General features: G+C 36.7%; 1 long non-coding RNA gene across 2 annotated transcripts; it reads left to right on the top strand.

The window, feature by feature from the left end:
• Positions 1–6,707: 6,707 nt before the first annotated feature.
• On the top strand, positions 6,708–11,071 carry LOC140239126 (uncharacterized). Of its 2 annotated transcripts, XR_011901953.1 has the most exons (4): positions 6,708–6,809; positions 8,683–8,837; positions 9,137–9,268; positions 10,118–11,071. It is a non-coding gene; the product is annotated as an uncharacterized lncRNA (long non-coding RNA). The 2 variants fall into 2 exon arrangements; XR_011901952.1 differs by lacking the exon at positions 6,708–6,809 and having other exon boundaries at positions 8,503–8,837.
• The last annotated feature ends 626 nt before the right edge of the window (positions 11,072–11,697 follow it).

The raw sequence follows: 11,697 nt of genomic DNA, 5'->3' as shown, positions 1-11,697 counted from the left end.
GTAGCAATATTAGTAGAACACATCATTGAAAGTTTGATGAAAATCGGACGATCCGTTCAAAAGTTATGAATTTTTGAAGTTTTTGTGCAGTCACCGTTGGATGAGAAGACTACTGCAGTGTATGATGTCTCATGCGTACAAAAGAAAATATAAAGAGAATTTCACAAAATTTCATCTTTTGAAAAAAGTACACATTCCCTTGACTTGTTACTGACATATGTTATGGGTAATATTATTCCCACTGCCTTTAGAAAGAGACAAATCGAAAGTGCTCTTTTATTATGCGAAAAAAGTGAAAATATGTTGAATTTTCTTTACATTTTCTTTATACTGTTGTACTCATATGACATCATAAGCCTTAGTGTCTCCTTGTCCAGCGGTTCCAACACAAAAATTTTAAAAATTCATAACTTTTGCATCGATTGTCCAATTTTCCTCAAACTTTCACTGATGTGTTCTACTAATATTGCTGCATTCTCTCAATCCTTATGTTAATGAAGGTGAACTTGTCCTTTAAATATACCAACATCTCTACCTCTAATACAGTACCCGGTATCTGAACATACAGCAACTTTACACATACTGTCCGTGTATCATTTTTCACAATACATCATTGCACATCTTATCAAAACCTGTTGAAGACGAGTCACAAGTGTCTACGGGAAATGGGTGTTGTAGCAAAATCAGCCCATCCTCAACGGGTCAACATGAACCTATGTCCTTGATGTCTCCTGAGGGCTAAAATGCTGCTACAACCATTTAAAAAAAGAAAGAAAATCTCTTTTTCATTCATTTAGAGCAGGTGTTACAAGGGACTTTGCTCACAAGACAAAGTTAGTTCCTAGTAAAATTAGTACTGTACATACACAAACAAGGCCATTATAAAACACTTGTAACCTTCAGCAGCATAATCCCCTAACACGGCATCTGGCAAACTGAAATAACTTTATTTTTGATCAAATGGTGACAGCTTTACTATCATTCACTTATTACAGAAAATAGCCTTACTATCTGGCTGAGTATCATTCATTACAGGAAATAGAGCAAGTTAGCATGTCATGATGTAACATGTTTACACAAATTTGTACTATTACTAGTATTAGAATTCCTCAGTATCAACAAGAAACTGTTTCTATCGGGGACATGAAATGAAATATGAAGTTATTAGCATGAAAACTAGGCTTGAGCAATGTCTGGTACATGACGATGATATCATGTATGGGGTGACAAAATTCATCTCTGGTGTTGGTGGATGCTATGATCGGAACTCACTGACACACAAATGGTCATGCTGTGTTTACTGTCTGCCCAACAAATCTTCAAAAAACAAGGAAAATCTTCACTGATTTTTGCTTTCGCCTTTGCATCATTGATAAAATCCTGTACAGGCAGTCAATTAGGTAAATATCTTAATGCAAGAACACAATTTCTTTCTTTGAAATGCATTGATATCATCTGAAATTTAATAGTTTAGTTATCAAGTCTATGCTATATACCAAGGTCCATAGTTTGATGTAGGCCTATGCTATAGGCAGAATACTGATTACTGTATCTATCATACATGATATAAGCCTGTAACTAGTCTATAGTGATACTCCACTACAGCTACGCACTAGACCAAGAGATCAGTCAGTCTGTATTTATCGTCGGGGATAATGTTCATGTTCTGGGCAGATGTCTTGCTTCATGGAATTTCTTTCTGGAGGAGAACTGTTTTTTGTTTTTGTTTTTTTAACACGTTTATAAAACCCCTCCAAACAGAAATATTCTGTCTAGGCACTAGTTAGAAGTAGTTATACTAGTAGTAGGACCAACTTGTCATGGCAGTTTATTTTTTAAAACGTGGACAAGAGCTCCAAAGGCCATTCAACTCCAGAATGATATCTACCTCAATACTTCATTACTTGTGTGTGTTGAAGATGCGACATAGTGGAACTTTCATCTTCTTTGGCATTTGTGAGTAATGCTATAAGGCTATGCTCGTGAAAAGATCCAGAGCAGTATCGAAACAGCAACAAAAGGGAAAAAATAAACATAACCACCACTAGATCTAACCGTAGTCCTACCACTCCAGTTAATTAAACATCCTAGACCTTAACTACATTCTAACATAGAACATGAATCTTCACAACAACATTTTATAATATAAGCAAACTACAAGTACTGTTGTGAAACTAGATCCAGTGTAGTTTTACTCTCTCTGAAGAAGTGATGTCAAGTTTACTGGTACTGTACTACGCGTTTGCAGTTTACATTAAAAGAGTGACTTCTAGCAGAAACCTACTGACCTACTACGTACTGTGTAGTACTGCCACTGCACTGGTACTGTACTGTATGTATACTGAACGTACTGGCCCGCCACCACTCTCGTCCGTCGAGTTCTTGCTTTCTTCTCTCACTCTCTCTGTCTTTACTCACATTGATTCAAAGTAATAATCACTTCAATTCAAACATTAATTCAATCCGTAATAATCCGATGATATGTTTACCTTTCCTGGAATCTGCCCCTGGGCTGAACTTCGACAACAAGTTTACACGCCACAGCAATAAAACAAGTCCCTACGTGCTTCTGCGGCCCAAACGAGGAGATGGAGTACAGTATAGCTAGCTGTCTGTTGGTTCTCTCCGTACGACAGACACCGGCCCCTGCCAGTCAACAACGGACAAGTCCCGCGATCCCGCGACGTTCGGACTGCCGCACCGTTTTGTACTGCGGTCATGCAACTCGCACCAAAATCGCGTACGAAGGGAGTGTGTTTATGGTTTCCTGACTTTGTTCATCATGTGACCTCTGAAGTGGTCACGAGACCCTTTCACAATAACGTACGTAGTCTTACCTCCGGTCCGGTTAGACCACTGTGGATTATAGCAACGATACTGACATGTATGATGTAGGCCTATAGTATACTGATCAATTAAGGGAATGACAGACTGCATTCGAGTTACATTAGATATATAAGCATGTTTACAGAACAGTTTGGTCGATAATCAATAAACGAAACAATAATCAACAAACAATAAGATAATAAATCAAATGTGGACTGTGTCAACATGACATCTTCTTCCAACATTTAGTGTCCTTCTCACACGACGTCATTCGTCCTTCCTTTCAGCATCACACCAAGTCCTCACTCAAATGCGCAATCTCTATCAAAATCGGACAAAGATTAATGAAATCTTAACCGAAAAATAACCGAAAAATATTTGGCGCAAACTCCCCTGAAAATGAGACCACATTAGATTACCTCACAACTTTCATACTGCTTTCACACAAAAATCTACTTTTTTAGTTTTCTTGCATTGTCTTTGATTCTTCTCCCATCTAATGCCGTCGATACTAGCTATAGTTACAAGAATGCATTGATTTGATGTGAGCTTAGATTCTTTTGATATTTACATCACCTCAATATTACGACCAATATCAATGTTTTTTCTCCTTGTATTTCGTTTATTTATTTTAATTTCAACACAAGAGCATAAGTATGATTATTGTAATTATATATATATATATATATATATATATATATATATATATATATATATATATATATATCCTTTGTCTAAGATTTGGTTTGCTGCCACCACATGGTTTTAGGAGTCATATATATATATTATATATATATATATATATATATATATATATATATATATATATATAATATGTATATTAAACACTCAGTACTTTGAAAAAGTAATATACATGTTCTCAGTATCAAAATATAATCACGCAATATTAGGCTGTGAAGCCATGTCAAAATGAAGGATCATTATAAACGTATTATAAAATGGGCTTTAGAATCTCTGCAATCTGATTGGTCAATTGTCATGCATTGATTTTTACTGATCCACACTGAGTCATACATCCGGTAAAATCCGAACGCACTTAGTGGCTCAAGTCTATAGTGCAGTAGGTGTATCAGACACAATGATGGAGAAAATGGTTGTACATTGAAAGTCATAAATTTACCGAATACTGGCCCATTTTATAACACAAAAAGATGCACAGGCCTACTTCGTGGATCAGTGAGAATTGGATGCTCTTGTTCAACTTTTTCGTCAACCTTCGTCTGATTTTACTATCGTTTATTCAGATTAGCAGAAACATGGACGTGAAGCAGAAATTCACTTCAAGTTGTATTTTGTCGTGCTATAAATTACTGTCACCACCTTTCCTGCTATTCTGACGAGTTATTATCATTATTGTTGATTTACTTATTTATTTGTTTATTTATTTATTCATTCATTTATTTTGCCATACAATTGCGATATACATGATGTCATGTAACATACATCAGGGTATATACATGTATAAAATTGATGGAGTGACACATGGGCCAGTGCTCACAAAAGTAAAGTATAGTTTACTATTACCCGGGGCGGGGGGGGGGGGGGGTTGAGCCCTCATGACTGTGTCACTCAATATCACATAATAAAGATCAATATAATATCACATTTGATTCATCGTAATTATCAATAAAACACTGAACAAATAAAAGATAAGAAATCGTTCGATACATCATATCGTGTCATGATAATAATGACTATAAACAAGATTTGTGGGTGAATACATGATGTAGCTAACTATTTAATGATGAAACCACCCTCAGTACGGTACAAGTAAACGTGTACGTAGAAGGGGACTGTGACACAGAATATATTCCATCAAAGAAATGCATTGGTATAATAGAGAGAAGAGACAATCATGTACACGTATAAATTTCCATATCGTACATTAGAGCCTAAATAACAAAATTCAATCTGATTTGATTCGCTCCAGTCAGACGGACAGAAGGGGCAAACTAGCTGAAAATATATTGATAGAAAGAGGGATAGAGAGAAACAGAAAGAGGAGAGGAGAAGCTATACTCATGGCTCAGAATGAATGCTTTCAAAGCACGCAAAGAACGAAGAAAGAGAGCAGAGCTGAAGGACAAGTCCACCTTCACAGACATGTGGATTGAGTGAATGCAGCAATATTAGCAGAACACACCATTGAGAGTTTGAGGAAAATACGTCAGTGACAAGTCGAGGAAATCTACAACTTTTAGTGAAGTTTTGTGAAATTCTCTTTTTATTTTCCTTATATTGTTGTACGCATGTGACATCATTCATTGTATAGTAGTCTTCTCATCCAGCAGTGACTACGCAGATACTTTAAAATTTCATCACTTTTGAACGGATTGTCAGATTTTCCCAAAACATTCACTGATGTGTTCTACTGATATTGCCGCATTCACTCAATCCACATGTATATGAAGATGAACTTGTCCTTTAATATTGTGTCATTATACATTGGTACGTACTCTTTGTTGACTTCGTTAAAGGGATCGTATAGTTTTGGTTGAGACCTAACTTCAGGTTTCTAACATTTTTGGGCAAGATAATGAGAAAACCCTTATGAAATATGAAAGAGCATGTAATTTCAAGAGGAATTCAACGTTTATTTGATGAAAATAGGTTTTGCAATGGCCGAGACATGCAAAATAGAGCAATCCTAAAAGGTGGGACCCACCTTTTAGTATGATCGCTTTATTTTACTTTTTTTTTTGTATCTCTCTGGAATGTGTTTCTTTTTTTATGTTTTATTGAAAAAGATTATACAGAATCACACTATTTACAACAATTAATTTGATTAGAATAACACAATCACTGAACAGTGTATAGGAATTGTAAAAAAGAACAAAAAAGGCAGAACATTAGGTTACCATATCTATACAAATCAGATCTTGTTCAAGAGCGATATTCCGAGATGGGGAAGGAGAATAAAACAAACAAACTAATGAGTGACCAGCTTTATTTTACTTTGTTTATGGATATCTCAGCCATTACAAACCCGATTTTCATCGAATAAACCTTGAATTCGTCTTAGAATGGTATGATCTGTTCTATTTCATAAGTCGTTTCTTGGTATCTCACAAAAAGTTGAAAGCCTAATCCTCGCCTCCACCAATACTGTACCATCCCTTTAACCTATTCATAGTAACTGTTTCATTATGAATAATAGCTTCCACTCTTAAAGGGAAAAATCAGGAGAGAGGCGGAGAAGAACAAAAATGAATGGAATGATGTACCCTTGAAAGACACAAACGTCATAGACGAAGAGAGAGAGAGAAAGAGAGAGGGACAGAAATTTAAACGTCTATCTAATATGAATGCAGGTTATTTTCCCATCCAACAAAGAGTGAAACACCATAATGACGTTATATCCCGATAATCCCGATGATAATGTAAGATGACATCAAAATCCTATCCAACTGGAAAAGGGTGTCGGAAAAGTAGTGTGATATGTAAAGTCCTATATACTTGTTACATTATTACAGTGATCTTGTAAATATTTTCCATGTTCTTTGTTTATATTCCTTTATGACACAAGTGAAATACTCACTCTCTTAATTTCTAGGACTTAAATTTTAAATCTTTCTTACGACTTAAAATATTTTAAGTCTTTAAGACTTATTTTAGGTGGCTTCGATTAAAATTTGAGTGTCGAAGCTGTTCGCAATCTAAATCTAACAAGGACTTAAACTTTCAGCCAATCAGATGACTTGTAAATGACGTCATGCGCTATCTTGAACCGCCTAAAACCGGAATTGGCGCTGGCCGTCACTTTGCTTCATGCGATGCTAGATAGCGTAGTCGAGTCACACACACACATTCAGTGCACAATATGTGTATGTACTTGTACCTACCATGTTTGCAAACAAACGCTATTGACTCGAACAGTTGAGTTGGTCTTGAAGGCAGAAGTCATGCAGGCCGGAGTTTTTTGAGGGCATGATCTGACGGAAGCTTGACCAAGTTGCTTAAAGGTGAGCATATTACTGTATGAATGCTTAAGAATGTGTTTGATAACTCTGGGACTCAGTAACCAAAGATAAAAGATGTTAAGATGTGCACTAACCGCCCTACATTTTTGGCGAGTTTGAGCCTTGCCGCTGTAGGGTCTATACAGCGCTGTCCATCCCTGAAGCGCCAGTGCTAACGTTAGCTGTTCATGGCTAATTAGTAGTGTGTCTATCCAAACATTGTAACAAGTTACATGAAGGCTAACGTTATACTAGTATTGTGGGGGCTCTATTTCGGTGAAACTGCAAGTACAAGTGTAATAATACAGGGACTCTTATAAAGCGCCCATTCTACCTAATGATTTACGATGTTGGTGTCTTGACTGAAAGGTAAAGCTATGGGCATAACAGGCTACTGTAGCGTTAGCCCGACCAGACGCTGTTAATACGCTACGCGCGGCGACTGGGCTGTGTATAGTTACTGTAGCGTAGGCCTAACTGTCGTCTAACACTGAGTAACAGTAACAAGTTAGTGTCAGTTCACCCCTTCCTACACTCTTGTAAGGTTTAATTTATCAATTTCTACGTAGAAAGGCACAGTTCTAGGCCTTATCATGCCCTATGCTGTGATAAAATGTAGGGCATATGCTGTTAGATGGGTTTTATTTTTAACGTTGTGTTTAGGCCACCAATAGTACGTAGACCCTATAGGCCTATGGGCGCTACAATAGAACTGCGACCAGCCCAAACACGAAGCCCCCTGTGTGATGAGCGCCCCAGGGTTTAGGGCGCCAATGTTGCAATGCCAGTGCAGTGGCGTCAAGCTCTGAACTTTAAAAACTTCTATCGCATGGGCCATATTGGCTGACATCACCAATTTCTATTGACTCCCATATTAAAATAGGGGGTCTACAATTAATAAACAGTTTCTGTTCCACTGCATGACTAGGTCTACTGAGTCTGATGTCAAAATGAACAATTACCTTTGGTGTGTGCACTCAACACTCTTACTATCAAGCGTGCATCATGTCACTCATTTTACTGGAATAATCAACTTCAATGCTACTTGCACTCGGCTGCGTACATGTGTATGTAATGTGAATGTGCTACTGATTTGCATTCCATGAAAATACTTCTACTATTATTACTACCACTCAGTAGTAGGCCTGGACACCTAGGCCTTATGGTTGCCATTTCTGCACTGAATTCAAGACTCTTTCTTGAACTAGTAAGTCTGTTAGTGTTATTGTTGAAGGCGTTGTATGAAACAAATAATGTATGGAATTAACTCGTGCAATGGAACAAGATTTCGCACCTGGATAAAGGTAATCTACTCCAGTCTTTCTCTTTGTAGCATAATCAATGTGGTGATCTGTGTTTGAGTAGAAGGATCTAGACTTAAAAATTCTACAGATCTACACTTCTGGCTGAGATGTATGCATTAAGCATCACATACACCAGTGAGAGAATGTAGTGAAGTTTTACAATATATGAGGCCTTTTTTTATTTTTTACTTTTAATATTTTTTAAGATAAAGGGAATGAAAATTACCTGTTATTTGTATAATTTGTACTCCAAGGAGTACTCTGTCAGGACTATCCCTTCTTGGTGTTTAGATATGCAAGACATCCCTGGTATTTCTAAAAATTGATTTTAACGATAACATCTGAAATAAAAATCAGAGATATCGGTCTCATTTTTTCCTCCAGCATGAAATACAACCCTTGAGACCAATAAGAAATAATTAATTACATAAAAATCTAGAAGTGTGGCTATGACGACCGTTTATACCCCGAAGCATATTTGTTTTCTTCCTTTTTTTTTTGTCAAGCGTTTCTGTTTTTCATTTTCCACTTCCTTATCACTGATATTTCACAGTTTTTGTGTTTATTTTCAGATCAATGCGGACTTTGCCCAGTTGTACCGAGAAAAGTGCAGGAGATGGTGAACAGATGGGGGCCATTTTATGTCAATAGAATCTTGCACTTGCCAAGCGAAACCACCCTTAGTTGCAAGACATCGTAAGAAGATGTGAAGACATGGATGGAGACAGTAAGTCCTTCCGCCAATCCTCATAGATCTTGTGGCATTGATTATAATTACTGGAACAATTTCTGTCCAAAGTGTAAGAGTAAAACTTACTCATTTGTTTATGCTTCATTGCTATTACACATTTCAGGAAAGTGAATGTGCACGAGTTTGCTCTTCATAGACTGATATTGATAATAAGTCGAAAACTGAATGTTAGGGATTGTCAGAGCTGATACAATACGTCATATCTAATATGTTAAAGAGAATGGGTGAAATACTTAAAGTTGAAAAAAAAAATTGTATTGTGTTCCATTCTATAGGAATTTTGTGGAATGTCACTACTTGCAGCGATGCTTCACAGACCCAACATCCCCATGTAGAAGAAAGGGAGAGGACCTCTTATGCTCCCGAGGGATGCCCAGCAGTACCTGGTGCAGAATGACTATGTGCCTGTAAGTACAGTATATGTATATGCTTAATGTTTATAGACTTGAAATCAGTTCATGATCAAATCACTGAGCTTCCAATTTTGAGAATTATCAATATGCATGTTTCATTGGGCTTCTAAGTACCAGCTCATGTTTAGAGAAGAATATTTGAGCTTCGTATCTTACAAAGCAAGACTCGTGTAGAATCTGCATGTACTCAGTAACAGGTGGAATTTAAAAATCTGAATTTCTCATGCTGTCGTGAGAAATGCAAAGTTTTCTTCTCTGATATATCAGTGTTTTTGAAGCGATTCTTCTCAAACAAACTTTAGAACATTCAGCAATGAGTATTGTGAAGGGGTATCTACCGTGTTTTGACAGTTTTCTTTTAAATTCATTAAATTACGGATTAAAAATGCATGCTGACTTCTATTGATTTGTAATAATATGTACATCAAATATCTTATGAGTCTGGAACATGTAAATATCAAGTAGGCCCCACCCCGATGATGGCAAAAAGTAATCTGATTTCTGGGAATTTTTTTCAAGGCTTTGAGGTTTACCAGATCAGTGAGACAAAATGTTTTAAAATAATATGTTCCGAAATATATCAGAAATATTTACTTGTACATCACAAACTAAAAGTTATGTGATGAATATGTTATTAGTACATTGTATTTAAGATCAATATGTAAAATTATATTTTAATATTTTTTTCCCTCCAGAGTGCCCTCTCACTGAGAACTTAACTTCCCTCTATGTGATGCAAAGTTTATTTGATAATAATTGCAGCCTTTGTCATTTGCTCAAACGATTCAAGTGAAATTTAGTTCGAAATATCAGTACTGCTATACATGTTTAATCTCTTTTCAGGTAGGAACCAATGTTCATGGCATTGCTGATGCAGAGACTCCAACCCCAGCCCCAAGCATCTTCTGATCTGGAGATTCTCCCACCTGAAAGCCCTAACAAACAGGAAACGCCAAGTTGATCCGCGCGAAACGTATACATCACGAGCGAGAAGCGCAAAGTTCAGTGATGCTAAAGATGCCACCTTCAGCCAGCCCTGCTTAGTCAGATAAGGGAGTGACTAGACGTACATCCAGTATTTTCTCATCCTGGACAAGACCATACTAAGTCCAGGCTGGAGATGACCGGAAGCAAGAATTTGACAGACTCTTTAAAGCCCACTGTGTCTTCATCGTCAAATATGCTTGGGTGCTTGAAGCATTCTTTGATTTTGTGGCGGCATATTCATGTACTGCTACAATCCCGAGTGAGGGCTTCGTTCTGGGCATTAGCCACGAACTTCAAGAACACGTCAGTGTATGATGCTAGTAAGATTTTCCGACATTGTGCCACAAACCCATGCACACAAGAAGCCTATCTGACTTGCCCTGATGTGCAGCAAAGTCTTCTTAATTTTCGGTGAATTCTTAAATCAAAGTAACACAGGTAAAATGCTGCAATGTTTCCTTTGAAGATACTATCATGCATAATGTTTGACTCATGGATATTGAGTTATGTTATGTGTGCCTCACTTTTCCATTTATATTGAGCTACAAATCCATGCACACAAGAAGCATGTCTGTCATGCCCTGGTTGTAGTAAAGTTTCCTTGTAATTTTTTTTTGTGTGCATTTTTAAATGAAAATAACACAATAAGGAAAGTTAATGCCGCAATGTTTCCTTTAGAGGTGCTATCATGTATGTGTGTGCCTCACTTTTGCATTTGCATTGCTACGTGAACATTTAAACAATATTTCAAGTTTTTATACATGTCCAGTTTCAATTTATTTATTGTTCATCTTTGGCTTGTTTTCTGTATATTATGTCTGGTTGATGATGAAAAAAAAAAAAAAGTAATGCCAGATCCGCATTGATTTAAATTGAAAGAAGAAAGTTTAAGTTCCCTGAACAATTTTGTAATTATTCAACGATTACCTAATTTTCATCACTCCCACAGTGTTGTTGAGCCATTGTCCATCACATTTATTGAGCGCTGATTTGTTGCTATTTTCATTATGACATTGTGGCTAAACACTTTAATATGAAACTCTCTATTTATAAAGAAATAAACTTTGGTTTTCCAGCCAAAGTATGTGCTTGAACCCACGAGGAAGGATAGATTCAGATGGGCACCTTAAACAAATTTAGAGCATTTGACTTGAAATTTGGCACACATGACCACTATGGTATATAGATATGGAAACAATGTGGTGAGCAATGCGTTGCCATGGTAACAGCTTTTTTTAAACCAAAAAAAAACATACAAAAATATTGTGAATTCAGCTAACTTCCTTTAGTCTTCGAGCATTTAGCTAGAAATTTGGCACAAAAGACCACTGTGGTATGTAAATGTGTAAACGTATTCTTTCGTAAGTGTCGATCAATGTGTTGCCATGGTAACGGCATATTTTGAATGAAAATCATACAAAAATATTGTGGATTCA

This window comes from Diadema setosum, chromosome 15 (genome assembly GCF_964275005.1).
Source record: "Diadema setosum chromosome 15, eeDiaSeto1, whole genome shotgun sequence".
In the NCBI taxonomy this organism is placed as follows: Eukaryota; Metazoa; Echinodermata; class Echinoidea; order Diadematoida; family Diadematidae; genus Diadema; species Diadema setosum.
The sequence above is the reverse complement of the archived record's forward strand: the minus strand, read 5'-3'. Positions and strand labels throughout refer to the sequence as shown.